General features: G+C 40.3%; 1 long non-coding RNA gene across 2 annotated transcripts in view; it reads left to right on the forward strand.

The window, feature by feature from the left end:
- The window catches only part of LOC129698160 (uncharacterized), a 52,608-nt gene that overhangs the window by 22,968 nt on the left and 3,047 nt on the right, over positions 1-26,593 (forward strand). For both annotated transcript variants that reach the window (XR_008723626.1, XR_008723627.1), the window contains one exon: positions 10,639-10,737. This is a non-coding gene — a long non-coding RNA (uncharacterized LOC129698160). The remainder of the gene's footprint in view (positions 1-10,638; positions 10,738-26,593) is intronic.

Consider the following 26,593-nt stretch of genomic DNA (forward strand, 5'->3'; position numbering starts at 1 on the left):
AAGTGAAAGAAGCTGGACTTAACCACCGCGCATATTTGGCGATCTAATTTAAAGTCACTGTCCATCCTAAAACCCAAGTTCAAAACTGTTGGCTTCACGTACCGTGACAATGGACCTAAATCAACAAATGGAGGTTCACGGCAGCCATTGGGATCAAATAAAATCACCTCTGTCTTCTTTTCATTAAATCCTAGAAAGTTTAGGGCCATCCAGGACTTAATGTCATCAAGACAAGACAGAAGTGATTTTACAGAAAAGGCGTCTTCCTTCCTCAGCGGCAAATAAAGCTGGGTATCATCTGCATAAAACTAAGGAGGTCACAATTCAAGAAGCAATCGAGGAATAATTAGGACATCCTTATCTATAAATGAATTTAAAGAAAATCAAATTTGATTTTCAATTGATCAGTGGAGTTGATAAAGTAAAAAATATAATTTGAAAAATAAGATTTGAAAATTGTATTTATAAGATATAAATGAACAATCAGATATCATTATAGCACAAAAATTCAAAGGGCGAAAGAAGTTGTGTGTGCATTGTTTATGATACTGTCAATGTTATAATGAAGGCTATAATTGATCAGTAACAATGTGCAATGTAATTATTGAGGTGAGAATAATTGCTTTATAAGGAAATTCCATGCAGTGTAATTTAAAAAAAGATCATCTTAGCCATTACGAGTACTGGTAGATTGAGATTTCACCCCATCTGACCTCTGCTGGGGCAAAGAATGATTGTTGCCATGTTTATTAATTATAAATGAATCTTGACATTTCACTGCCTCCAATTTTGTGATTTCCGAAGAAAAATAATTGATGTTTGGTTGTGTGATTGTAAACCTGCTTCAAATCATCAGTCTTCAACGCTTCTATGCTCCGAGCAAAAATAAAAATAGATGTTAAATTCGGCTTCCTTCTGCTTTGAAAGATTTTAATGACACCAAGGTACCCATTTTATTTTGTTACTCTTCATATTTGTATGTTTTAAAAGGTATGGTTCTCAATCCCACCATTCAATCTTTTTTCCCATTTTTATTTCACCTATTTTGTTTTTGTTCAGCGGAAAGACCTTGTAGCAAAACTTGTAACTGATTGCTGGTTGAATCTTCAGAAGAAATATTATGATTGGCCCTTGTACAATCTGGAGTGGCCCTTGATTGCTGATTAAAGGTTACCTGTCGATCACATTAATGGCAATGCAGCAAATTTCAAATAAGAATGCAAGAAGGAAGATAGTGATTGTCAAACTCAATTTATTTAATGCCTAGTTTTGATTCTGGAGCACGATGTTAACTAGGAAGGAAGTTTATGAAATTATCACATCCAGATAATGATGTCCTTTGAATTAAAAAACGATATTTATTGTGAAATAATGTGAATTGCTATTGATACAGTTATGATAGCGGGAGATTTACCTTAATGCAAAAACTAAACATTGGCTGGTCAAATACAATTAAAATCATAATACATGCAAGCCCAATCATATATAAGTAAAAAAGCGTAATGATTGAGTCGATTTACTAGAATGTTGCCTGGGTTTCAGCAACTAAGTTACAGAGAAAGGTTGAACAAGTTAGGGCTTTATTCTTTGGAGCGCAGAAGGTTAAGGGGGGACTTGATAGAGGTTTTTAAAATGATGAGAGGGATGGACAGAGTTGACGTGGAAAAGCTTTTCCCACTGAGAGTAGGGAAGATTCAAACAAGGGGACATGACATGAGAATTAAGGGACTGAAGTTTAGGGGTAACATGAGGGGGAACTTCTTTACTCAGAGTGGTAGCTGTGTGGAATGAGCTTCCAGCGAAGGTGGTGGAGGCAGGTTCATTTTTATCATTTAAAAATAAATTGGATAGTTATATGGATGGGAAGGGAATGGAGGGTTATGGTCTGAGCGCAGGTATATGGGACAAGGGGAGATTATGTGTTCGGCACGGACTAGAAGGGTCGAGATGGCCCGTTTCCGTGCTGTAATTGTTATATGGTTATTATATGGTTATTTAGTGGGCGGTACAGTGGCACAGCGGGTAGAGCTGCTGCCTCACATCGCCAGAGACCCGGGTTCGATCCTGACCTTGGGTGCTATCTGTGTGGAATTTGCAAGGTCTCCCTGGGACTGTGTGGGTTTCTTCCAGGTGGTCTGGTTTCTCCCAAAGACATGTGGGTTTGTAGATTAATTGGCTTCTGTAAATTGCCCCTAGTGCGTAGGGAGTGGATGAGAAAGTGGGATAACATAGAACTGGCATGATTGGGTGATCGATGATCATCATGGACTCAGTGTGCTTAAGGACCTTTTTTGTGCTGTATTTTTAAACTAAACTGAACTACATTTCTTAAGGCAGTACACAAAGAGTCACCATGTTTCCAGCACCATCTTGCCATTCCGAGTCCTTGGAGTGCTGCATGTTGTGTCCCAACTTTTTAAAGCCCATTTTATAACTGCCACAAAGGCACAATGATATGGATATTTTACATTACATATCTTTTGTTATTAATTAAGTAAATAGTTTATCCATTATATCCCACAGCTGAGCATGTATTTGCTCTTTGTGTCCCCTGCAGTTTTTTAATCAAATTATTTTACAGCATCACACATTGAACATTGCTCCGACTTCCATTATCAGTGTAAAAGCAAAATTTGACATTAATTTAATATTAACCATTGGATCTTGATACCTGATTATATATTAAAATTAGCAATCCACTGAAGTAATTGCCCTCGTTTCTTTATTCATTAACCTTTGAGAGAATGTCCTAAACACGCTCAAGCCATAACACTTCTGAAGCCAATAACTGTTAACTAAGAAACAGTGGAGATGTAAAACCACTGCAGCAGTTGTGCTGCAGGCTCCTGGTGTATTTGTAAATGTGAAAGATCCCCACTTAGCTAATAAAAGTACTCTTGAAATTTAATACGGAGCCAGACTTCAACCGATGAGCAACAAAAACATAATTATCACTGTATCAAGAATGAATAAACTTGGGACTGTAAAATGGCGCTAAAATTGTGCCTCTTGCATATGGACTCATATTAACCATTCCTCAGCCCACCTGCACTTTCTGACAGCAATCTTTGCTGTCTACAATACCACCTACTTTTGTGTTATCTGCAAACTTACTATTCATGCCTTGTACGTTCTCTTCGAAATCATTGATATAGATGGCAAACAGCAATGGGCTCAGCACCGAACCCGAGGCATGCCACTAGTCACAGAGCACCAGTCCGAAAAGCAACCTTCCACCATCACCCTCTGCTGCCTTCCACGAAGCCAATTTTCTATCCAGTCAGCAAGCTCTCCTTGCATCCCATGCAATCAAATGTTCCACAACGTGGAACCTTGTCAAATGCAAGCTTCCTCTTAATCCAAGCTTCCCTTCATTTCCTTTAATTTTCTTTCTGGGCCTGATTTGTCACCGAAATTATGTCTTTAAGTCATTCTATGTTATTTTACTGTGACTGTACTTTCCCAATCATCACTCTCACTGATTGTCAGACAACCAGCTCAAGCTCAAGACCCTCCTTCAGACTGATTGAGGCGATGGAGGGGGAAGGGAGAAGGGGGAGGGGGCGGCGGCAGAAGAAAGCTGGAAGTGGGGTGAGACTGTACAAAGTGTGGCAGGTAAAAGAGGAGAGAGGATGTTGATAGGCAGATGGTTGGATAAAGACCAAAGACACCCTGTTGATTAGGCTACCGCTTTGGTTCTAATGACCCTTTCTTCCTCAGTCTGCTATTATCAGCTCACACTTTCAGAAACTTAATGAGCATAAAAATTGTGAGCTGAAAGGAACAATGGCATGTGTAATTATTAACAGTCCTTGTAAATGCGCTATACAAAATCTGGTTTTATTAAAAGTAACTATTGCGCAAAGCTCTCAGTAATGTTATTATTATTGTTTGCTTTCTACAGCACTAAAAAACCTTCATAATGTGTAGGTTGCCAGCATTTTAAACTGAATTATGAGTTGAAGTCTCATTTCAGAGAAAGGCTGTACAGGTTGTTACTGGACCGTTGTATTGAGAGGTCCCACATTATCAAAAGTGCCTTCTTTTAGACAAGATGTTAAACTGAGAAAAAACTTTATGAGATGGATTAAAAAAAATCCAGATATAATATAGGCATTACTGGTGAGACCATTCTTTACTAATCATCCTGAATTTATTTACATGATGGGCAATTCCATTTGGTTTGCCAGTAATATGGTGACGATCTTCACCCTGCATCATCTCCAAACGAAATGGACAGAAATGAAGAAAGTAGCACCAACCACTATTCATGGCCTTTGTTAAACCGACTAAAGCTTTTGACTCCAACAGTTGGGATACCTTGCTCTAATTCATCTGCCCAGAAATGTTTTATGTCTGCTTTGTAATGGCATGATCCTAAACAATTTCACGTGAATAATAATATCAAACAAAACTTAGCATTGGCCTCAAACCTCCGTGATCTTTGCCCTCATGTATGCTTCTGAGTCCTGGACTCTCTCCAGCAGATACCTCAAAACACATGAAAATTGTCTCCACAAAACTCTCCAAAGTAATTGGAAGGATAAACAAACCAACATCAGCATCCTCTCCCAGGCCAACATCTACCTGTATAAAACTCAAGCCTTAATTCTACCTTGTCACCTCTATTGGTCATGCCACAGAAGGTTCTTGAAGGAGATGCTCTATTCTGCCAAGGGAAGAGATTGTCAGATGAACAGATGAAAAGATTCAAGGATATACTCAAAACATGAAAAAAAAAAAAAAAAAATGCAGCATATTTACTGACTCTTCTAAATCCCTGCACCATGACTGTGCAAAACAAAAGAGCATTTAATGTTTAGTTTAGCTTAATTTATTGTCATGTGTACCGAGGTAAATTGAAAAGCTTTTTTGTCACATCCTATCCAGTCAGCGGAATGACTATACATGATCACAATCAAGCCATCCACAGTGTACTGATACAGGATAAAGGGAATAACGCATAATGCAAGAGAAGTCTAGTAAAGTCAGATTCATGAGCATAGTTAGAAATGCTACTGTTGGAGTAGAGGTTTAAAAGAGTGGAGCAATTGTCATGAGTGACTGCAAATCCGCTTCTGGGACCAGCACGCAGAAGAGACCAGCTTGGGCGCCATATTCACATGCAGCATCATGGCAGCGTAATATGGTACGGACAGGACTAGACAGGAACGTGTAAGTGCCAGAAGGAGCACTCCACCTCCAGAATACCCACCTGCCCGTGCCCTCGGAGAACATTCTTTAGTTTCTTCATTGATCTCATATGCACGATCCTGAGGGATTACTAAGGAAGAAGAATATCTAACAATTATTAATAGATACAGCAGTAAACAACCATCGCACCAAGGTCCAATTCACCTAAAATGTTGTAATATTTAAAGAATATTCAATTGAATTTGGGGTGGAATGCATAGTGGTGGGCACTTACGGACCCAAACTATGGACATGTACCACATCCCAAAGAATGAACAGCTTGTTGTTACACTTCTCATCTGCCAGCTGTTACATGAATTACCAACAAGAAGAAAGATATCGAATTGGATTTTTCCAGCTGGCTTTAAAGATTTGAATCCTTTGATGCTGTTAGCCATTTTATCTGACTTCACATTGAATTATTGATCACAGTCTGCTGTTCACTTTGTCTATGTTGTGTTTTTTTATGTGATATGCTAAACAGAACTAAAAATTGAACGTTAACTTGAAAATGTGCCAACTTGACGGCTTGAGATTGAAGTCCTCCTTTGTTGAAAGTATCAACTTTATTTCCGTATTCTGCATAATCAATGTTAATAATCATAATATATATTCAGCATGCCGTCCGTCTTCAGTTGAAATGTTTTTAAGCTGATCTCAGCACGGGGGTGCTAGGCCGGCTGCTACGCAACAACAAAGTTGTATTTTTGGTCTGCACTGCCAACATCAAAGAAGGACTCGAAGATAGGCCCAAAATCTCTCTACATCACCATCTATGTCTCTCATTTTACCTTTCCCCTGGCCCTCAGTCTGAAGAAGGGTCTCGACCCGAAACGTCACCCATTCCTTCTCTCCAGAGATGCTGCCCGTCCTTCCGAGTTACTTCAGCATTTTGTGTCTATCTTCGATTTAAACCAGCATCTACAGTTCTTTCCTACACTCAAAGAAGGACTCGGTAGGCCACACCACCACGATCAACGAGGGACCCAGCAGTGGGGGGGGGGGGGGGGGGGGGGGGCAGTGGAGGGACCAGGGTGGGGGACGAGAACAAACAGGGACCAGGTATGGGGAGGCACCGAGAGAACAAACAGGGACCCAGTGTGGGGCCACCGAGAACTTAGATGGACCCAGTGGGCAACCTGCGGCCACATGTGGCAGCAGGCCTGGTTCTCCGCTGCGAGAAGATAAGACAATACTAAGAACTTTTGAACCTTTGTCGATGCCAGAAATGTGGCAAACCATTGTGCACTGCCCAGGCATAGTCTACTATATGATTTTACTGCATTGTTTGCAAAAACAATTAATTTCACTGCACATGTGACAATAAAGCATCATTGAAGCTTATTTAGTAACGCTCTGCCCCTATTGAGATGTTCCAGACAGAAGGAGATAACCCTGAGGTATTGCAGCATTGATGCTCAGATCTGCAATCCATTTCCACAACTTTCCACAGGGTCAGTGAATGCAGCCGTTAGCAATTATAAACAGCAGCCCCTTACAATAACAGGATGAAATTGCATCTTTGTTCTTTAAATGCCAGATATCTGAATACTGAGTGTTCTACCAGAGTAGTGGATACAAAGAACTGCAGATGCCGCTTCACAAAAAAGAGACACGAAATGCTGGAGTAACTCAGTGGGGTCAGGGAGCATCTGTTTACCAAGTTCAGTTCTACATCAGCACCTTTAGCTGACAACACTATGACTTAGCATCACACCAAGGACTGCAGTAGTTCATGTAGACAGCTCACCACCCTCTTCTGAAGAGTAATTTGGAAAGTGCAATAAATTGTAACCTTGCCAATGACTCTCACATTCCGTGAATAAATTAAAAGGAATATTTTGAAATAACATTTGAAATAATTTGAACATCTAGACCAAAAATATATTTAATATTCAAGTATACGTTAATTAGCTATTGAATGAAGATTTTATCTCATACAGAGCAGCAACTGCAACTTTAGGTTTCATTAGCTTTCTGAACTTCCTAACTTGTAGAATTGAATTTTGCGGATAATAATTAGGGATGGAATATCTATACACTTTTATATAATGATGATTATCCAGTTCAGTGTCTTATTATGCTTTGCAACATGCATGTTTATTTTTTGTCCTTGAAAGAGGTATCATTCATCTCTCTCGTAATTCTTTCCTTTTGTTAATGCTGCCAATGATTTCTATTAGAGCTGAGGCCTTGAAGTATCAAATATTCATCCTAAAGACTTTTAAGTTTGACATTTGTCTCATACTGTTACAATGGCAATTATTTCTGGTTTAGCCCGGTGAATCATCCTCCTCAGCTACCTGCTGTGTGACTTAAATTGATAAATCAAATGATCCTGGACTGATGTCTAAAGAAGAAAAATCTCCTTTATTCATGTTCTATGCTATTTGTTAGCATTTGTAAAAAAGTCATGGTATGATATTGTGGAATAAATTAAGTTATAGGGAAATGAAAGGAAAATGAAAAGCGGAGGCTTTGCAGGTTTGCTTCGAGATTTTATTGCATGATACCATGGAGAGATGGCGGCAGAAAACTGCTCACTAGTTCTCTGACTTCACAGCAGAATTAGCCAATAGACAATAGGTACAGGAGTAGGCCATTTGGCTCTTTGAACCAGCACCACCATTCAATGTGATCATGGCTGATCATCCACAATCCACAAAATACCCCGTTCCTGCCTTCTCCCCATATCCCCTGACTCCGCTATCTTTAAGAGCTCTATCTAACTATCTCTTGAAAGCATCCAGAGAACTGGCCTCCACCGCCTTCTGAGGCAGAGAATTCTACAGACTCACAACTCTCTGTGTGAAAAAGTTTTTCCTCATCTCCGTTCTAAATGGCTTACTCCTTATTTTTAAACTGTGGCCCGTGGTTCTGGAATCCCCCAATATCGGGAACAGCCGACAGTTATACTGTGCAGTAAACAACATGTTTTTTGTCAGATATAACAATACGAAAATATACTATCTACAACATGGGTCCAATTATTTCATTAGTAATAACATACTTTTTGTTCATGTCAATCTTATTCAACAACAGATGGTTAATACAAGTCAAACACCATCCCCTCCTCGAGCCAATCATAAGTTCCCCATTTACTGCAACTTATCTACGCTACTGGCGGTAGGTCTACTGTAACACACTGCCGAGAGAAACAAGCTTCCTTATCTCCGTCTACTATTTCATGTTTACGTTTACCATCCACCCTTCAACACATTCCTAGACAAGAAGTTGTATATCTAATCTTACTTTGCCGATTCCCTCGAACCTCTTCCACACCTGGTCAATGAGAGATGCTGATTGTCATCCAAACACCATTTCGTAACCTTCAATACCAATCAAAATTAAGTAAGGAAGAATATTAATATTTTCTTCCACAGATATAATTTATGTAGTCTAATAGTTCACAGAAGAACTCAGTAACTTTCAATTCTTCAGCGTATCATTAATGATTCAAGGTAACTTTATTGTCATGTGTTGGTAGGCACAGTGAAAGATCTCTAATCTAAAACAATCCCATATTCTATTCAACGTCTGATTTTAAAAATCCAGATCTTGAAAGGGATCAATATTATAAACATACGCTTCAGCCTTGCTTGTTTATCTTGATAATTAAATGTATGACATGTTCTCAACATGTTGCGGTGAGTGGGTACTAACTGGTGAGTGACTGAAGTATATTGACCTGTAGATTCCAGACTTTATCTCAGACTGTGAGTCCCTGATTACTATCTTTATACTCAACATGACAAAATATGTGTCGGAAGCAACTGTGGATGCTAGTTTAAACTGAAACTAGAAACAAAATGCTGGAGTAACCCAGCAGGACAGGCAGCATCTCTGGAGAGAAGGAATGGGTGATGTTTCGGGTTGAGACCCTTCTTCAGACTCATGGGTGATGTTTCGGGGTTGAGACCCGAAACATCCCCCTTTCCTTCTCTCCAGAGATGCTGCCTGTCCCGCTGAGTTACTCCAGCATTTTGTGGCTATCTTCATGACTAATATGTTCTTTGTACCTTTTCATACCTCTAGTTTATCTCTCCCTTGACTCTCAGACTGAAGAAGGGTCTCATCCCAAAATGTCACCTATACCTTTTCTCCAGAGATGCTACCTGGCCCCTACCTTTTGCATCTATCTTCAGTGTAAACCAGCATCTGTAGTTTCTCCCTACATAAAAAAACTGGAAATAATTTGTATTAAAATGCAATAGCGCAAAAACAATGATAAAATAATTCTCAGGTTACTTTACATCCAAATTACTCGAATACTGCAGAGTTTTTTTCACAATCTGGCACTTACAGTAAAATGAAAACCAAGAAACTGCAGATACTGGACATCTGAAATGCAGATGGAGAATGCCGGGGAAACCTTGCAGGACAGGCAGCATTCAGGCCATCAACCTGAACTGTTACCTCTGTTTCTCTCCCCAATGTATCTCCCCTGGGGACAGCAGAGTGGCACAACTAAAGCCCTGCTGCCTCTCAGCATTAGAAACATAGAAATTAGGTGCAGGAGTAGGCCATTCGGCCCTTGGAGCCTGCACCGCCATTCAATATGATCATGGCTGGTCATCCAACTCAGTATCCTGTACCTGGCTTCTCTCCATACCCTCTGATCCCTTTAGCCACAAGGGCCACATCTAACTCCCTCTTAAATATAGCCAATGAACTACCCTCTGTGCCAGAGAGTTCCAGAGATTCACCACTCTCTGTGTGAAAAAAGTTTTTCTCATCTCGGTTTTAAAGGATTTCCCCCTTATCCTTAAGCTGTGACCCCTTGTCCTGGACTTCCCCAACATCGGGAACAATCTTCCTGCATCTAGACTGTCCAACCCCTTAAGAATTTTGTAAGTTTCTATAAGATCCCCTCTCAATCTCCTAAATTCTAGAGAGTATAAACCAAGTCTATCCAGTCTTCGATGCTGACTACGGGTGCTGCCTGTGTAGAGTTTGGCCACATGTGTTTTCCCTGGGTACTCCAGTTACTTCCCACATTCCAATGTTTGTAGGTTCATTGGCTTTTGCAAATTGTCCTTAGTGTATAGCATGTAAAAATGGGATAACATAGAATTAGTCTATGGATGGTCAATGGTTGGTGTGGATTTGATGGGCCAAAGGGCCTGTTTCCATGTTGTATCTCTGAACTTAATTAAACTAAACAAAATGTGGCCTGATTAGTTGAGGTTTTTTTTAGCACTTTATGCTTTCAAGGAACAGCAACTAAATAGAACCTTCAGATTCAAAAATGACATTTTGACTTTGAGGTACTTATATAGTTAACTTTATTAACTTTGAGTTACTTATATAGTTCCATTATCGTGTATCTGTATACTGTGAATAGCTCGATTGTCTTTCTGCTGACTGTTTAGCATGCAACAAAAGCTTTTCACTGCAACTTGGAACACGTGACAATAAACTAAACTGAACTAAACTATGTTTTAGGGTAAAACCTCATGGGTAGACCTTCAGCTGACCAACGATGCTTGGGCTCACTGGATCAATGGGCCTTGGCAGAGGAAGACCAATCCCAACCACAAACTGGTACGTAAACTGGGGAAAGGAAGGTTGGTTTTGGAACCTTTGTTTGTAACAACAGCTGGTCCGTTTGTTTCTTTTTATTACAAAGAAGATTAATGATGACAGATTTGAACAATGGGAAAGCTGCACCTGTTGCGTGAGACCTTTTAACTATATTAACTATCATGAGAGACAAGAAGAAACATTGATTGACTTTGGACTTCAGAGATAAAGAGCAGAAACAGGGCTTTCAGCCCACCGAGTCCGTGCGGACCAATAGTCATCCTGTACACTAGCACTATCTTACACACTAGGCACAGTTTACAATTTTCCCCAAAACCTAATAACCTCCAAACCCATATGTCTTTGGATTGTGGGAGGAAACCAGAGCACTCAGAGGAAGCCCACGCAGTCACAGGGAGAATATATAAACTCCATACAGACAGCATCCATAGTCAGGATTGAACCCAGGCATTGTAAAGCAGCAACTCTACTACCCCGTGCCACCCCGTAATTGGTTGATGTAAGATTGGTACATTCAAAAGAGGGTCTCATGGACAAGATAAGTTTAGACAATCAATGATGAAAATGAAAAAGGAGACAGAGGTAATCACAAGATTATGGCTCTACCAGGGAGCATATAGAAGAAGATTTGGCCCATTGGAGGCAGAGGAGACCTGTAAAAACATCTAAAACATGATCTAAATTTTTCATGTATTTACATAATTTAAATGTCACTAATGTAGACATACATTGTCTTTATAGTTTTCAAGGAGAAAGTTATTATTTTACACAGAAATGGGAGGTTAAGTGCTTGATGCTTCTTTCACATTTCTGTAAATGCTTTGGACAGCTCAACAGTTGGTCTGGGGCAATTTCTCTGGCAGTCATGAAGGAATTGTCTGCAATCTAATGAGGGGTTCCAACCCAAAATGTCGCCTGTCCATTTCCAGCCCCAGATGCTGCCTGACCTGCTGAGTTCCACCAGCACTTTGTGTTTTGCTCAAGGAATCGTCCCTAATGCCCCTGTCCCGCTTAGGAAACCTGAACGGAAACCTCTGGAGACTTTGCGCCCCACCCAAGTTTTCCATGCGGTTCCCGGAGGTTGCAGGAGGTTGCAGGTAGTGGAAGCAGGTAGTGAGACTGACAAAAACCTCTGGGAACCACACGGAAACCTTGGGTGGGGCACAAAATCTCCAGAGGTTTCCGTTCAGGTTTCTTAAGTGGGACAGGGGCATTATGTGTCAGTATATTTTATTTGACTAAATCATACCATGAAGTGAGAACATAAGTAGATACTAACAAAAAAAAGAAATGGCCCATTATTATCATGCTTTTCATCCTGCATATCATGTCAAATCTCAATTAGAAAGGAACCTGATTCAAATCAGACATGGTTAAGGGTGATATTATTAACATGACACAAGCAATGAAACTCATAGAGTTAAAATAACAATTTGGGCTTAACTTTCCCAAATATCAAGTAATTTGACTATCTTATGCATGCTTCCTTTATGTTGTACATAAGAACAGGTCTGGTGTGGAGAATTGAGCAAGTGACAAGCCATCCATTACATTAAGTGTATATAAGCAAAAAAAACAAAAGCAAAATGTATTAGTAATTCACAAACCAGCTGGCACAGGCAAAATTTAATTATGACTTTCATCATCTATACATTGTGAAAAATTCAACATGACTGTTGGGAAATGTCTCATGACCTCAAGTCAATAAATACTGAATTATTGAGGAAGTAATTTCAAAATAAGATCAATCCCTGATCCCTTACCTAATATTACCTTCTAGTAGGTAATATCAGTTCTGGTTCCAAAACTCAAATACATAGATAAGCTTTTCAGTTATAACATTCAGGGAATGTATTATTAAAGTTTAAGTTCATGGAGAAGATGTCCGCATATTGTTATTTTACTGTTTAACACACATTTAAAAATATACCAAACTTTTATTGATATAGGTTTTCTGGAAGAGGCAAACCACCATAATCATTGCTCTCCTATTAAAGAAATGCGGAACAAATATTTAAACACCGAAGTCCCAACTTAGCCAGTCCTCTAAATTATCAAACTCAATTTGTGTTAGTTTAGTTTTTTTTTTAGTTTTCGTTTAGTTTATTGTCACGAGTACTGAGGTACAGTGAAATTAAGCTTTTTGTTGCATGCTATCCAGTCTGCAGAATGAATATACATGATTACAATCGATGATTACATGATTACTGCCGTCTACAGTGTACAGCTATAAGATCAAGTATAAGTCTAATCTTATTTAGTCTAAGTCTGGACGAATCTAAGACGATGTGTCCAGACTAGTCTTTGGACTAGTGTTTTAATTTTCTTATTTTGTGGGATGTAATGAACTTTAAATATGTTGATAATATGAATAGTTTTTGATCTTCAAAGTCATTCATTGCTTTTGATAATTTTGCCAATTGGCTAAATTGTGATTTGGCTATTGAAATATTTCTTCAGCATTTCTTTAATAGCAGTGTTGTGAGTTGATAGTTTGCCTGTTTTAGAAAATTCTGGCACAAACCACAAAATCTACAAAGTACATTTTTCTTACACATAACAATAAAAAAATAACCAACTGTTAATTTTGGGGTTAGAACTGTCAAAAAACTAGACGGCAACCCAGAAAACATAAAGTAGAAACAAGGAAATGCAAATGCTGGTTTACAGAGAAGGACACAATGTGTTGGGTCCCGATCCGAAACATCACCTATCCATGTTCTGCAGAGATGCTTGATCCACTGAGTTCCTCCAGCACTTTGTGTCCTTTTTTAAGCCAAAACATAAGCAATTTCTGCACGTACACAAAGGATCAGCACAAAGTGACTCAGTAGGTCAGGCATCAATTCTGGAGAAAATGGATACCTCATGGAGATTTTGCAGTGGAGCAGCCAAACTGTAATAAGAAGGAACTGCAGATGATGGTTTATACTAAAGACAGACACAACATGCTGGAGTAATTCAACAGGTCAGGCGGCATCTCTGGAGAATATATTTGGGCCAATAAATTTTTCTTAACCGTTTTATCGGCAATGCTTACCATGTGAGAATAATTGTTCATACAAGGCCCTGCTATTCTGTTTAGGCTTCACTGTTTCACTGCAAGATATACTTTTAAATGGTTCAATGGTTCTATGGTTTAATTATATGAATTAAGAAACATGAGATTACTCCATGCTGCAGCAGTAAGCGGAGCTGACACGTTCCAAACTGATACAATTCATTTTTTAACAATCCAGTTTTCTATAATTCTCATTTGGAAATGATTTTAGTTATCAATTAACTTTCACGAGTCATGATTCCATATTTTCCACCAAGTGCACCATCACCACACCACAATCACTCACATACCACACTTTACCAACATTAATAGGTTTGTTCAGTCGCACATGTGAAACACTTGCGCGTTTCATTACCATATTCCAAAAAAATTTACATTCTGGTGTAGAAATTGAACACACCCATTTTTTTTCTCCGTTTTATTTTAGTGCAGATGTCTGTACTGAGTCGACACCTTCAAATAAGATAAATTGAGGATCAATTTGCTTGCTCAGCAGAACATAAAAGATCGGGGGTCAAACAGGGGACCAGGGGTCAAATGAGACGGAGGAACTGAGTGAAATCCAGGTTAGCCGGGAAGTGGTGTTAGGTAAATTGAATGGATTAAAGGCCGATAAATCCCCAGGGTACTAGGCTGCATCCCAGAGTACTTAAGGAAGTAGCCTCAGAAATAGTGGATGCATTAGTGATAATTTTTCAAAATTCTTTAGATTCTTTAGTTCCTGAGGATTGGAGGGTAGCTAATGTAACCCTATTTTTTTATAAAGGGGGAGAGAGAAAACAGGGAATAACAGACCAGTTAGTCTAACATCGGTAGTGGGGAAAATGCTTGAGTCAGTTATTAAAGATGGGACAGCAGCACATTTGGAAAGTGGTGAAATCATTGGACAAAGTCAGCATGGATTTATGAAAGGTAAATCATATCTGATGAATCTTATAGAATTTATCGAGGATGTATCTAGTAGAGTGGATAAGGGAGAACCGGTGGATGTGTTATATCTGGACTTTCAGAAGGCTTTCGACAAGGTCAAAGCAAAAGGATTTGAGTATAGGAGCAGGGAGGTTCTACTGCAGTTGTACAGGGTCTTGGTGATACCACACCTGGAGTATTGTGCACAGTTTTGGTCTCCTAACCTGAGGAAAGACATTCTTGCCATAGAGGGAGTACAGAGAAAGTTCACCAGACTGATTCCTGGGATGTCAGGACTCATATGAAGAAAGACTAGATAGACTCGGCTTGTACTCGTTAGAATTTAGAAGATTGAGGGGGGATCTTATAGAAACTTACAAAATTCTTACGGGGTTGGACAGGCTAGATGCAGGAAGATTGTTCCTGATGTTGGGAAAGTTCAGAACAAGGGGTCACAGTTTAAGGATAAGGGGGAAATCTTTTAGGACCGATATGAGAAAAACATTTTTCACACAGAGTGGTGAATCTCTGGAATTTTACTTCGGAGTCACGTGAGTGACTACGTGAAGACCCCGCCAATGCAACAGCGACGGGCGGGGGTGGAGCGCTCCCGCGGGAAAAATTCAAACGGACCTACACAGGTAAGGAAAAATTGAAGTTGTATTTCTTCCCCTTGCTGTGCTTTATGTTACAGCACTTTGGACAAGGGGAAGAAAAAACGGACCTGGATCGCAGGCTGCCACGGGGAACCAAGTAGGTCCCGTTAGCCGACAGCCACGGGCTACCAGCGGCTCCAGGACCGCAGGCTGCGGGGATCAAGGTAGGTCCCGACAGCTAACCCACGGACGTCCAGCGGCTCCAGGACCGCAGGCTGCTGAAGTGAACGAGGTAGTTCCCGGCAGCTGGCAGCCATGGGCTCCCAGCGGCTCCAGGACCGCAGGCTGCGGGGAACTAGGGAAAGTTCCCAGCAGCCAACAAGCCATGGTCAAACAGCGGTTCCAGGACCACAGGCTGTGAGGAACTAGGAAGGTTCCGGCAGCCGACAGCCGGGTACGACCGGTGCAGGCTGAGCCCAGCACCGCGAGCTGTATGCCTGGAAACAACACAGCTGGCTGCAGGCAGGCAGGAGTCGGTACGGCCGATAGACTCAGGGTGTCCGGCCAGGAGGACGCACTGCCCAATGGCAGTGAAAGTGACCGTTGGCGTGGTTACTAAGGTCCACTTACCGACTCCAAGCTGAATCCAGCGCCATGAGTCGTACAGCTCAAAGCAGCACAGCAGGCTGGAGGCAAAGCCCAGCAGGATTCAGCCTGGCCGATCATACTCATCTGAGTCCGGCCGAAGGGGCGCGCTGACCAAGTGTAGCAGAGGTCCGCCCGTGACTTGCTCCGGGAGATGGAGCAAGCTCATCATGGGAGTCTTCGCACTCCCATTACAGCACCTTATCGAGGGCTGTAAAACAATGCATCTCCCTCGATAGAGGAATGCGATGTGGACCAGGGCTGGGCTAGTCCGGAAGTAGGGGACGTGGCTGAAGAAAGCGGCAGTGTGCAGGGGGTGCAGAATCCTAAGGAGCTACTGGGAGTGATCACCAAAATTACAGATCAACGAAAAGTACCATTACAGACCAGTCTGGTGGCGAGCATCGACTACCTGTATTTCCTTCTTCTGCAGAAACAGGCAACAAAACTACGCAGAAGTATAGGCCTCCTGTGAACTTTACTTCGTTAAAAATGTCTGCAGCAAACAATGCGATCTGGGGGTACAGTGGGACTGACATTTTACAAAACAGTATGCTGATAGTATTGGTCTCAGCTCTAGGGGTCCAGTTTCTACATAAACTGAGACTGGGATAAATGATGGCATCTCCAGAAAAGATAACTTTGCATATTGGAGCTTGTTAAACAAGATAGACCATGAACATAAGGACAAAATTTAGAATTCCAGATATACCCAAATGACACCTGACCATGTGTAATGACACACCTTCTATTATACCTTAAAACTACAAAAACTTAAGAGGAAGTAAATTAGCACTATGGGCAGCCACAAGCAGCCTAATGGCCGGGTATCAGCACTAACCATCGCTAGTTGACTCAGGCCTCGGAGCTGCTGGGGTGGATACTGACATCTTAAGTTTCTATCCACAAGGGCAACAGCAACACTGGCAGTTAGAGACAAGGAAGTGCCTATGGACCATATCCTGGCAACAGCAGGATGGTCTAGAGAAAGACCTTCCAATTCTTTATAATAAACCAATAATCAAACCTGCGGTATTGCAGAATCAAGTTTGAATTCTGCAATATATTTAGCCCTAGGGAGGATTATTTTGTCAAAATAAATTGTTATTTCCTGAATTGGATGCATGTCTGAATAAAATAACATACTTTCTCCCTTGAATGACTTCGGCAGTGAGTGAAGCATGGACTGTTTCACGGCTTGAAATCACAGAGCTTTAAAATCTTCACGTAATCACTCACGTGACTCCGAAGTAAAATAGTAAGATTAAATGAGAACTTACCAGTTTGAAGTTTGATCTTTATTTTATGAGGAGTTACGATGAGGGATTACATGCTCTCCGCTCCCGCCCTCAATTATAAAGGTCAACTGGTATCTTAGTTCTCCTTGTCTTTAGATTCAGATTCAGATTCAATTTCAATTCAGATTCAAACACTCCTTTACTATGTACTTCAATTACTATTTCTGAGATTCCACACCGCTGCTTTGAAGAATGTCGCGCATGCGTGCTGGCGGGGTCTTCACGTAATTCCTCATCGTAACTCCTCATAAAATAACGATTAAACTTCAAACTGGTAAGTTCTCGTTTAATCTTACTATTCTCTGCCACAGAAGGTAGTTGAGGCCAGTTCATTGGCTATATTTAAGAGGAAGTTAGATGTGGCCCTTGTGGCTAAAGGGATCAGGGGTATGGAGAGAAGGCAGGTATGGGATACTGAGTTGGATGATCAGCCATGATCATATTGAATGGCGGTGCAGGCTCAAAGGGCCGAATGGCCTACACCTGCACCTATTTTCTATGTTTCTATGTTTCTATGTCCCACATAAGAGATTAGTATACAAACTTAAAGCACACAGTATTGGGGGTTCAGTATTGATGTGGATAGAGAACTGGCTGGCAGACAGGAAGCAAAGAGTAGGAGTAAACGGGTCCTTTTCAGAATGGCAGGCAGTGACTAGTGGGGTACTGCAAGGTTCAGTGCTATTTACAATATATCTTAATGATCTGGATGAGGGAATTGAATGCAACATCTCCAAGCTTGCAGATGACACGAAGCTGGGGGGCAGTGTTAGCTGTGAGGAGGATGCTAGGAGGCTGCAAGGTGACTTGGATAGGTTGGGTGAGTGGGCAAATGCATGGCGGATGCAGTATAATGTGGATAAATGTGAGGTTATCCACTTTGGTGGCAAAAACGGGAAAGTAGACTATTACCTGAATGGTGGCTGATTAGGAAAAGGGGAGATGCAACGAGACCTAGGTGTCATGGTACATTGAAAGTAGGTGTGCAAGTGCAGCAGGCAGTGAAGAAAGCGAATGGTATGTTAGCATTCATAGCAAAAGAATTTGAGTATAGGAGCAGGGAGGTTCTATTGCAGTTGTACAGGGTCTTGGTGAGACCACACCTGGAGTATTGCGTACAGTTTTGGTCTCCTAATCTGAGGAAAGACATTCTTGCCATAGAGGGAGTACAGAGACGGTTCACCAGACTGATTCCTGGGATAGCAGGACTTTCATATGAAGAAAGACTGGATAGACTTGGCTTGGACGCGCTAGAATTTAGAAGATTGAGGGGGGATCTTATAGAAACTTATAAAATTCTTAAGTGGTTGGACAGGCTAGATGCAGGAAGATTGTTCCCGATGTTGGGGAAGTCCAGAACAAGGGGACACAGTTTAAGGATAAGGGGGAAGTATTTTAGGACTGAGATGAGAAAAACATTTTTTGCACAGAGAGTGGTGAATCTGTGGTATTCTCTGCCACAAAAGGTAGTTGAAGCTAGTTCATTGGCTATATTTAAGAGGGAGTTAGATGTGGCCCTTGTGGCTAAAGGGATCAGGGGGTTTGGAGAGAAGGCATGTACGGGATAATGAGGTGGATGATCAGCCATGATCATATTGAATGGCGGTGCAGGCTCGAAGGGCTGAATGGCCTACTCCTGCACCTATTTTCTATGTTTCTATGTTTTTATCTAATTGCACCATCAAGAATGGTCAGGGAGGTTGTTCTAATTAACTCTTTCCCATATCAGCAGCAGGTATGCAAAACATTTGACCTTTAAAGAGATCTGGCAGTCAAGTTTACATAACGACTATAATAACTTTTAAAATGTAGTTAATTTGCAGTAAATTACTTGGGTACTCCTGGATTCACTGAGTTACTCCAACCTTTTGCGTCAATCTTCGGTGGAAACCAGCACCTGCAGTTCCTTCCTAATGCCCCTGTCCCACTTAGGAAACCTGAACGGAAACCTCTGGAGACTTTGTGCCCCACCCAAGGTTTCCGTATGGTTCTCTGAGGTTTTAGTCAGTCTCCCTAATGGTCGAAAGTGGTTTCCATTTCTTCTATGTTCCGGCGATTATTTAAAAAAATTCCAAACCGGCCACGACTAAAAATAATTTGTCATTTTAAAAATCGTTAATTTTTTCATCAAAGCTGGTTGCGATGCTAGTAACCAGTTGCGATGCTAGGGATGTAAGACGTTCCACCACCTGCAACCTCCGGCAACCACCTTCAACTAACATCGCAACCGGCTTTGACTTAAAAATTACCGATTTTGCTCTATGTACTCTGAATACAAGAGGAGAGGACAAGTAATTTGCTACATACTGAACAAATATCACAATATTTTTTTTGTGTGTGTTTTTATTAGAAGCAATGTACTGTAGTATAAACCGCAGCATATGACAAAATATATTTAATGTACATCTTCTATTTTAAATTTAACAAGAAAGAACAAGAGAAAAAGAGCGAGAAACAGAGAAAGTGAAAGAAATAGTGATGTGTAAAACCCCTAGACTACCAGATAGTGCAGTCCAGGAGTGAACGAGTAAAAGCCTATAGAAGAGTAAGAAGACAAAAACAAAAAATAATAAAGAAAAAGAGAAAAGGGACCCTTACATGTTGATATAACTGCTTCATTTCTCACCACACCCATCGTGAATCGGTTTAAAATATTACAATCTTAACATATTCAAACTCTTTCTTGTTCTAATCCATTCTTAAAAGTTTTAAAGAATAGTTAAAATTCATTTACATTAGATCATTAATGGATGCCTTGAATTTAGACAAATTTATGTGTTTCACCTGTCAGATTTTAATTGAAGTTGCCATTCAGTTAATTTTGGGGAAGTTAAATATATCAATTAAATAAACAGTGCAAATATCACTGGCAAAGAGCTGAATTTACAACAAATTAACCAGGTAATTGAAAGCCTAAATCAGAGGATCTTCATGTTTTAATTAATGTAAACATTAGAGAAGAATTTTATACTCATTTATATGATCAGAATTTGTGTATTGCCTCCTTGTCCATTATGTTATTACAGAAAAAAAGCCATATTAACAAAATCATCAAATGAGGACAGTTTTTTAGCTCTGTACTTTCAAGAAATGCTACACACCAGATGAATTAATCTTTGGGGTTTTTTTTAAACCTTGATAGCTTATTTGCAAATAAAATATGACCATTTATGGGTTCTGACATACACTATGCCATCAATTAATTGACTGCACCTTTAGGCTGTGTTTTTACAATGATTTTCTCCTTGACTGGTTCAGCTAGCATTTGTCATTCACAACAGCAAATGCTCCCGCATAAAACTACCCATTGCCTTTCTGCAAGAACATAATCTTGACGGGTTCACTTTCAATCATGGTTAATGGTGTCCAGGCAGAAACTCAGTGCTTTAGGAAAGCTCAATTATTTTGAGTATTGTGATACTTACATATATTATATAACATAAAAAATCTCACTGAACTGAGCATTAAGTATGAAAAACTGTAGGTTCTCAATCGGTTATGATAAGGTAGCTTCACATCTTTCTAAAGTAGTTAATTTAATCTTTGGTTTATGGAAAAATATTTGGATGCAAAATGAGCAATGGATGAACGTGTTATACGATATTGCATTAAATATCTGCCGCACATACAATTTAATTATTTAACAGCTGTATAACATTGAAGGTGGGTAGCATTGTAGACAGGATGAAATGAATTTAATAGGCGTAAGCAATCTTAGAGCATGGAATTTTTATATTAAAACATTGTTAGCAGTCAAATAAACAAGTCCAAGTAATCATATCACTATTCTTCATCACCCTTTGCTTAATATTTTGAGAAAGCAAGGAATGTATAAAGTGTGCCTAATGTGTTAATACTAAGATTGTTAATAGTCCAGTTACTTAAATGTCCCCTTTCCAGTAGAACATGCAAAGCATCAGGTAAGTAAAGTGGATATATGAAGTAAATAAATATGATAAAAATGAAACCTTCAATATCATCTCTGAAAAACAAATGTATGATTTTAAAGTTTTCTAACCACTCATTAATATCACCATAGTTTAAATGTTTTATTAATTTAGATTCATTTGATGAAGAATTTATCTTAAATGCAAGTCATGCCTCAATTCATTGGAAATTTAAGAGATTTAAAACAATCAAGACAACACAGTGGCGCAGCAGTAGAGTTGCCACCTTACAGCGCCAGAGACCCTAGTTCGATCCTGACCAGGGGTGCTCTTTGTATGGAGTTTGTATGTTCTCCCTGTGACCACGTGGGTTTTCTCCAGGTAGTCCGGTTTCCTCCCACACTCTAAAGGTGTATAGATTTGTAGGCTAATTGGCCTCTGTAAAATTATAAATTGTCCAAAGTGTGTAAGTACAGGGTGATTGCTGATAGTGCAGACTCAGTGGGCCAAAGGGCATGTTTCCATGCTGTTTCTCTAAAGTACTAAACTAAGGATAAAGAAATTATGCTGATACCTGGTGCAGGTTAGAAAGGAGATCTTCACCTCAATTCTGCTTCCTCCAACATCGAGTTTGTTAACAGGAGCAGATAATAACTGGCCCAAATGCTTTAGTTTCTCTAATAATGCTGTAAGAAAGGCAGCCCACCAGGTTCTTCTGCATTTTTGAAACCATGCCACTAGATCTACTCTTTTTGTCCAGAATTCCTAACTTTTGATTGGTAATATGTACTATTTGACGCATTTACTAAATAAAAATCATAGATGTTTAAGGCAGAGAACATCTCTGCCAATCATGTCCACACTGGCCAAATATAACCAAGGATATAATTTGGAGATGGAAAACCTATTTTAATTATGTTTCAATAATAACACCTCTCCAGAGACTGAGTGCTGCCATTTGAAATGATAAATTAATGGCACTGTCTTGACTCTCAATCAACAATGTGCATTTATATAGATCTTTCACGTAAAAAAATCTCACAAAACCAATTTGATTTAGACATGTTTGTGGCTGAGAAGATTTAATAAACACTAAAATATATTTGTGTCTGTAGTAAGTTGGGTTGTCTGTTGTTGACTTAGAAAATGATAATAGAAAAATATAATATAATACTAGACTAGGTGGGACACGTTGGGTCCCATGTTCACACAGGAGGGCTGGTCCCCCAACACAATATTCCACCTCTTCACCAATTCCAATATTGCTGGCCGGGGGGGGGGGGGGTGGGGTTCTGGAGCACTAGTATGGGTGTTGTGGGCAAAATGGGTTTTTGGGCTGGCAGATCAGTCACTCAGGCCTGGCGGGCTGGCAGCTCAGTCACTCAGGCCTGGTGGGCTGGCAGCTCAGAAACTGCCAGAAATTCTGCCCAAAACAGGTGAGAGACTCTGTAAGAGAGAGAAGGGGGAGAGGGTGGAGAATCAATTTTAGACATTTTTCATCTTTTTCTGCAGATCACAGCAATGAAGGAGGAAAGTCTATCCTGGTCTCAATCTCATAGTGAGCAAATGAAGGGAGGGAGAAAAGTACTGGGGTGAAGTTTAATACTTGTAGGGGGGAATACTTACTGATGGACCGAAGGGACTCCTGGGCTAGTGCAGGCCTGATGGGCCGAAGGGCCTCTTAAAAAAATCTGAGTGAAATCTCAGTGAAAGGCACTTTTTCCTGTACTTTTCCTGGCCTAGCAAGGGGCTTTTGGGGCAAATTGCTCCTCCTGGGCTAGTACGGGTATTTTTGGCAAAAGGGACTGCATTTTTGGCTAAGAGGAGCCTTGTGCGCCGAATTAAGTGGGTTCAGGCAGGCAAATAACTAATTTCATTTCATTTCCAATTGCATTGCAGTTTCAAGCACAGGGCAGGCCGAATAGCTCATTGCATTTTCATTTCACTTCCATTGCCATTGCAGTTTCAAGCACAGGGCAGGCCAAGCCAAACAGCTGATTGCATTTTCACTTAATTTCTATTGCCATTGCACTTTCAAGCACAGGGCAGGCTCAAGCCAAACAGCTGATTACATTTTCATTCATTTTCATTGCCATTGCACTTTCAAGCACAGGGCAGGCTCAAGCCAAACAGCTGATTGCATTTTCATTTCATTTCCATTGCCACTGCACTTTCAAGCACAGGGCAGGCTCAAGCCAAACAGCTCATTGCATTTTCACTTCATTTCCATTGCCATTGCACTTTCAAGCACAGGGCAGGCTCAAGCCAAACAGCTCATTGCATTTTCACTTCATTTCCATTGCCATTGCACTTTCAAGCACAGGGCAGGCTCAAGCCAAACAGCTCATTGCATTTTCACTTCATTTCCATTGCCATTGCAGTTTCAAGCACAGGGCAGGCCCTAGCCAAATATCCCATTGCATTTTCACTTCATTTCCATTGCCATTGCAGTTTCAAGCACAGGCCAGGCCAAACTACTAATTTCATTTTCATTAAGGGCTAACAAATCATTTATTCACGTACATTGAAAACTCAGTGTTCTGTAGTTTCCCAGCTCAGACAGAGTCGTGACCTCTCCCTCGCCATCTTGCAGACAGACTGAACCACATCCACACTTCTGGGTTTTATAGTCCCTCCCCCTCCCACCAGAAGGGGCGTGGCCTTAATGGCGGTGATTGACAGGAGAGAGAATCTCAAGATTTTTAAAATAAAACACTAATAAGTCTTTTATTTTTCATCGATGGGAAAAATCCTTGGGGCTTGCGCAGCGGAGGAGGACTGAGTAAGATGGCCATATGTGGTAGCGTTTTTTTCTAAAATCAAAGCACAGTGCAAACAGGAAGTGGTCAAGATGAGACTTTTAATTATATAGATTCAATTACTAAAGAATAGTAATTGAGTCTGATTATTTTTTTGGTTTAAGGATTACCTAGAAATCTCTGTTTATTACTTTAAGTGTTTCAGATACAACTGCATACCATCACAGATACTTAGGATGAATATATTTTTCCTGCTCGGGTGATTCTGCATTCTTACCACACATCAATGAAAAGTGAAAGTAAACAAAAGGAAAATATCCCACAGACATTACAAATTGGTGCAAAAAAATTATAAACGTTTTCCTAGATTTATCTCTACACAGAAACCTCGTAATTCTTTCCTTCATAAATCCTCTCATAACTGAACAGTGCATGAAAGGGCATCAATGGCACTTCTTTCCTGAGGTGCATTCCCCCCTGTGGATACACCAGTGACTCCCTTGTTATGATTCTTTGTATTGCTGAAATAGAGATCTGAAGGACTTTCTCTGCTTGGTACTTGCTAACTCTGCGTACTGATACTATGGTGCTGCTTGTTGTATTGTCAAGCCATATAAACATCCTTATGGGAGACTTTTCAAGAGTAATTTTTTTATGGCTGTGTAGATATTATGAAAATAGAACTTGTGATTAAGAATTCTTTAATGGTGAACTTTGTCCGCCTACAGCCAACATTATTACTGATAAGATGCACAGAAAAGAGGGAAGTGCTCAGGAAAAAAACATTTTAGAGTCAGATCACATACTTTCTGCAGTACACTTAGGAGTTCTGCCAGAGGCACCTGCCAGCTTCTTTGACATTGTGCGCAGATAAAGCTAAGTACAGTACGGTACACTATTGTATCGGTTCTTTTTATGTCCACTTTCACTTCTAATTTTAACTAACTGTATAAAGTTGCAGAATGTAATGCAAAAGGCTATTATAAATCTTTTGATCTGTAATTAATATTTCGTGATTTATGAACTACCTTAAAGCTGTTAAATATCACCACTCTCTTGGATGTTTTTTTATACATCCAGATCAGTCTCATAATTTGCACAGGAAGGAACTGCAAATGCTGGTCTGAAGAAGGGTCTCGACCTGAAACGTCACCAATGTCTTCTCTCCAGAGATGCGGCCAGTCCCGCTGAAATACTCCAGCATTTTGTGTCTACCCTCATAAATAACGTTCATTAATGCCTTTACTAATTAACTGGGATTGCTTAATGCTGGAAAACAAATAAGCAACCTTTTTTGAAAAACAAGAGGCTATTATTCACAAAATTATTAAAGAAAATTATTGATTTAGATGCAACATACATGGCATGTTTAGCAAGTTTGCAGATGATACTAAAGAGAGTGGTATTGTAGATAATGAAGATGATTGTCAAAAATTGCAGCAGGATCTTAATCAGTTGGGCATTTGGGCAGTTTGATGGAATTTGATACAGAGAAATGTGTGGTGTTGCATTTTTGGAAGACTAACATGGACAGGACCTACACAGTGAATGGTAGGGATCTGGGGAGTGTTGTAGAGTAGAGGGATCTAGGAATGCAGGTACATAGTTCATTGAAAGTGAGGCTTTTGGCACATTGGCCATCAGTCAGTGTATTTAGTGTAGAAGTCGGAAGGTCATGTTGCAGTTATATGGGACATTGGTGGAGAGTATTGTGTTCAGTTCTGTGCATCATGTTATAGGAAAGATCTTGTCAAGCTGGAAAGGGTGCATGGAAGATTTATGAGGATGTTGCTAGAACTCCAAGGTCTGAACTATAGGGAGAGATTGAGTAGGCTAAGACTTCCGTGGAACGCAGGAGGATGAGGGGTGATCTTATAGAGGTATACAAAATAATGAGAGGAAAATCGGGTAGACGCAGTCTCTTGCCCAGAGTAGGGAATTGAGACCCAGAGGATTTGAGGTGACGGGGAAAAGATTTAATAGGAAATCAAGGGATAACTTTTTCACACAGTGCATGTATGGAACGAGCTGTTGGAGGAAGTAGTTGAGACAGGCACTATTGCAATATACAAGAATCATTTGAACAGGTACATGGATAGGACAGGTTTTGAGGGATTATGGGCCCAATGCAGGCAGGTGGGAATAGTGCAGGTGTGATATGTTGGTCAGTGTGGGCAAATTGGGCCGAAGGGTCTGTTTCAACATTGTATGACTATGACTCTAAAAGGTTGAGAAGGCAAGGAATTAATATTATGCTAGCTGTGGATGAGAACCATCAAGAGCTCATGTATCCTGCATTGTGCAGATACAAAGTACCCTGACAGCTGCATTATTAATATTTCGATAAGATGGAAGCTTTCTTTATATTTTCCCATAAGAAGCGGGGTGGATTGGGAGGGGTCTTCACATCATAAATTTAGAGATACAAGGGTGGAAACAGGCCCTTCGGTCCACCGAGCCAGCGTTAACCAGAGATCCCTGTGCACTAGCATTATCCTACCCACTTGGAACAATTTTACAATTTTTACCAAAGCCAATTAACCTACAAACCTGTACGTCTTTGGAATGTGGGAGGAAACTGGAGCACCCGTAGAAAACTCATGCAAATCATGAGAGAATAGGTAGTGTCCATAGTCAGGATGGAACGCGGGTCTCTGGCGCTGTAAGGCAGCAATCTACCGCTGTGCCACCATGCCATATA

Source organism: Leucoraja erinacea, chromosome 6 (assembly GCF_028641065.1).
Source record: "Leucoraja erinacea ecotype New England chromosome 6, Leri_hhj_1, whole genome shotgun sequence".
NCBI lineage: Eukaryota > Metazoa > Chordata > Chondrichthyes > Rajiformes > Rajidae > Leucoraja > Leucoraja erinaceus.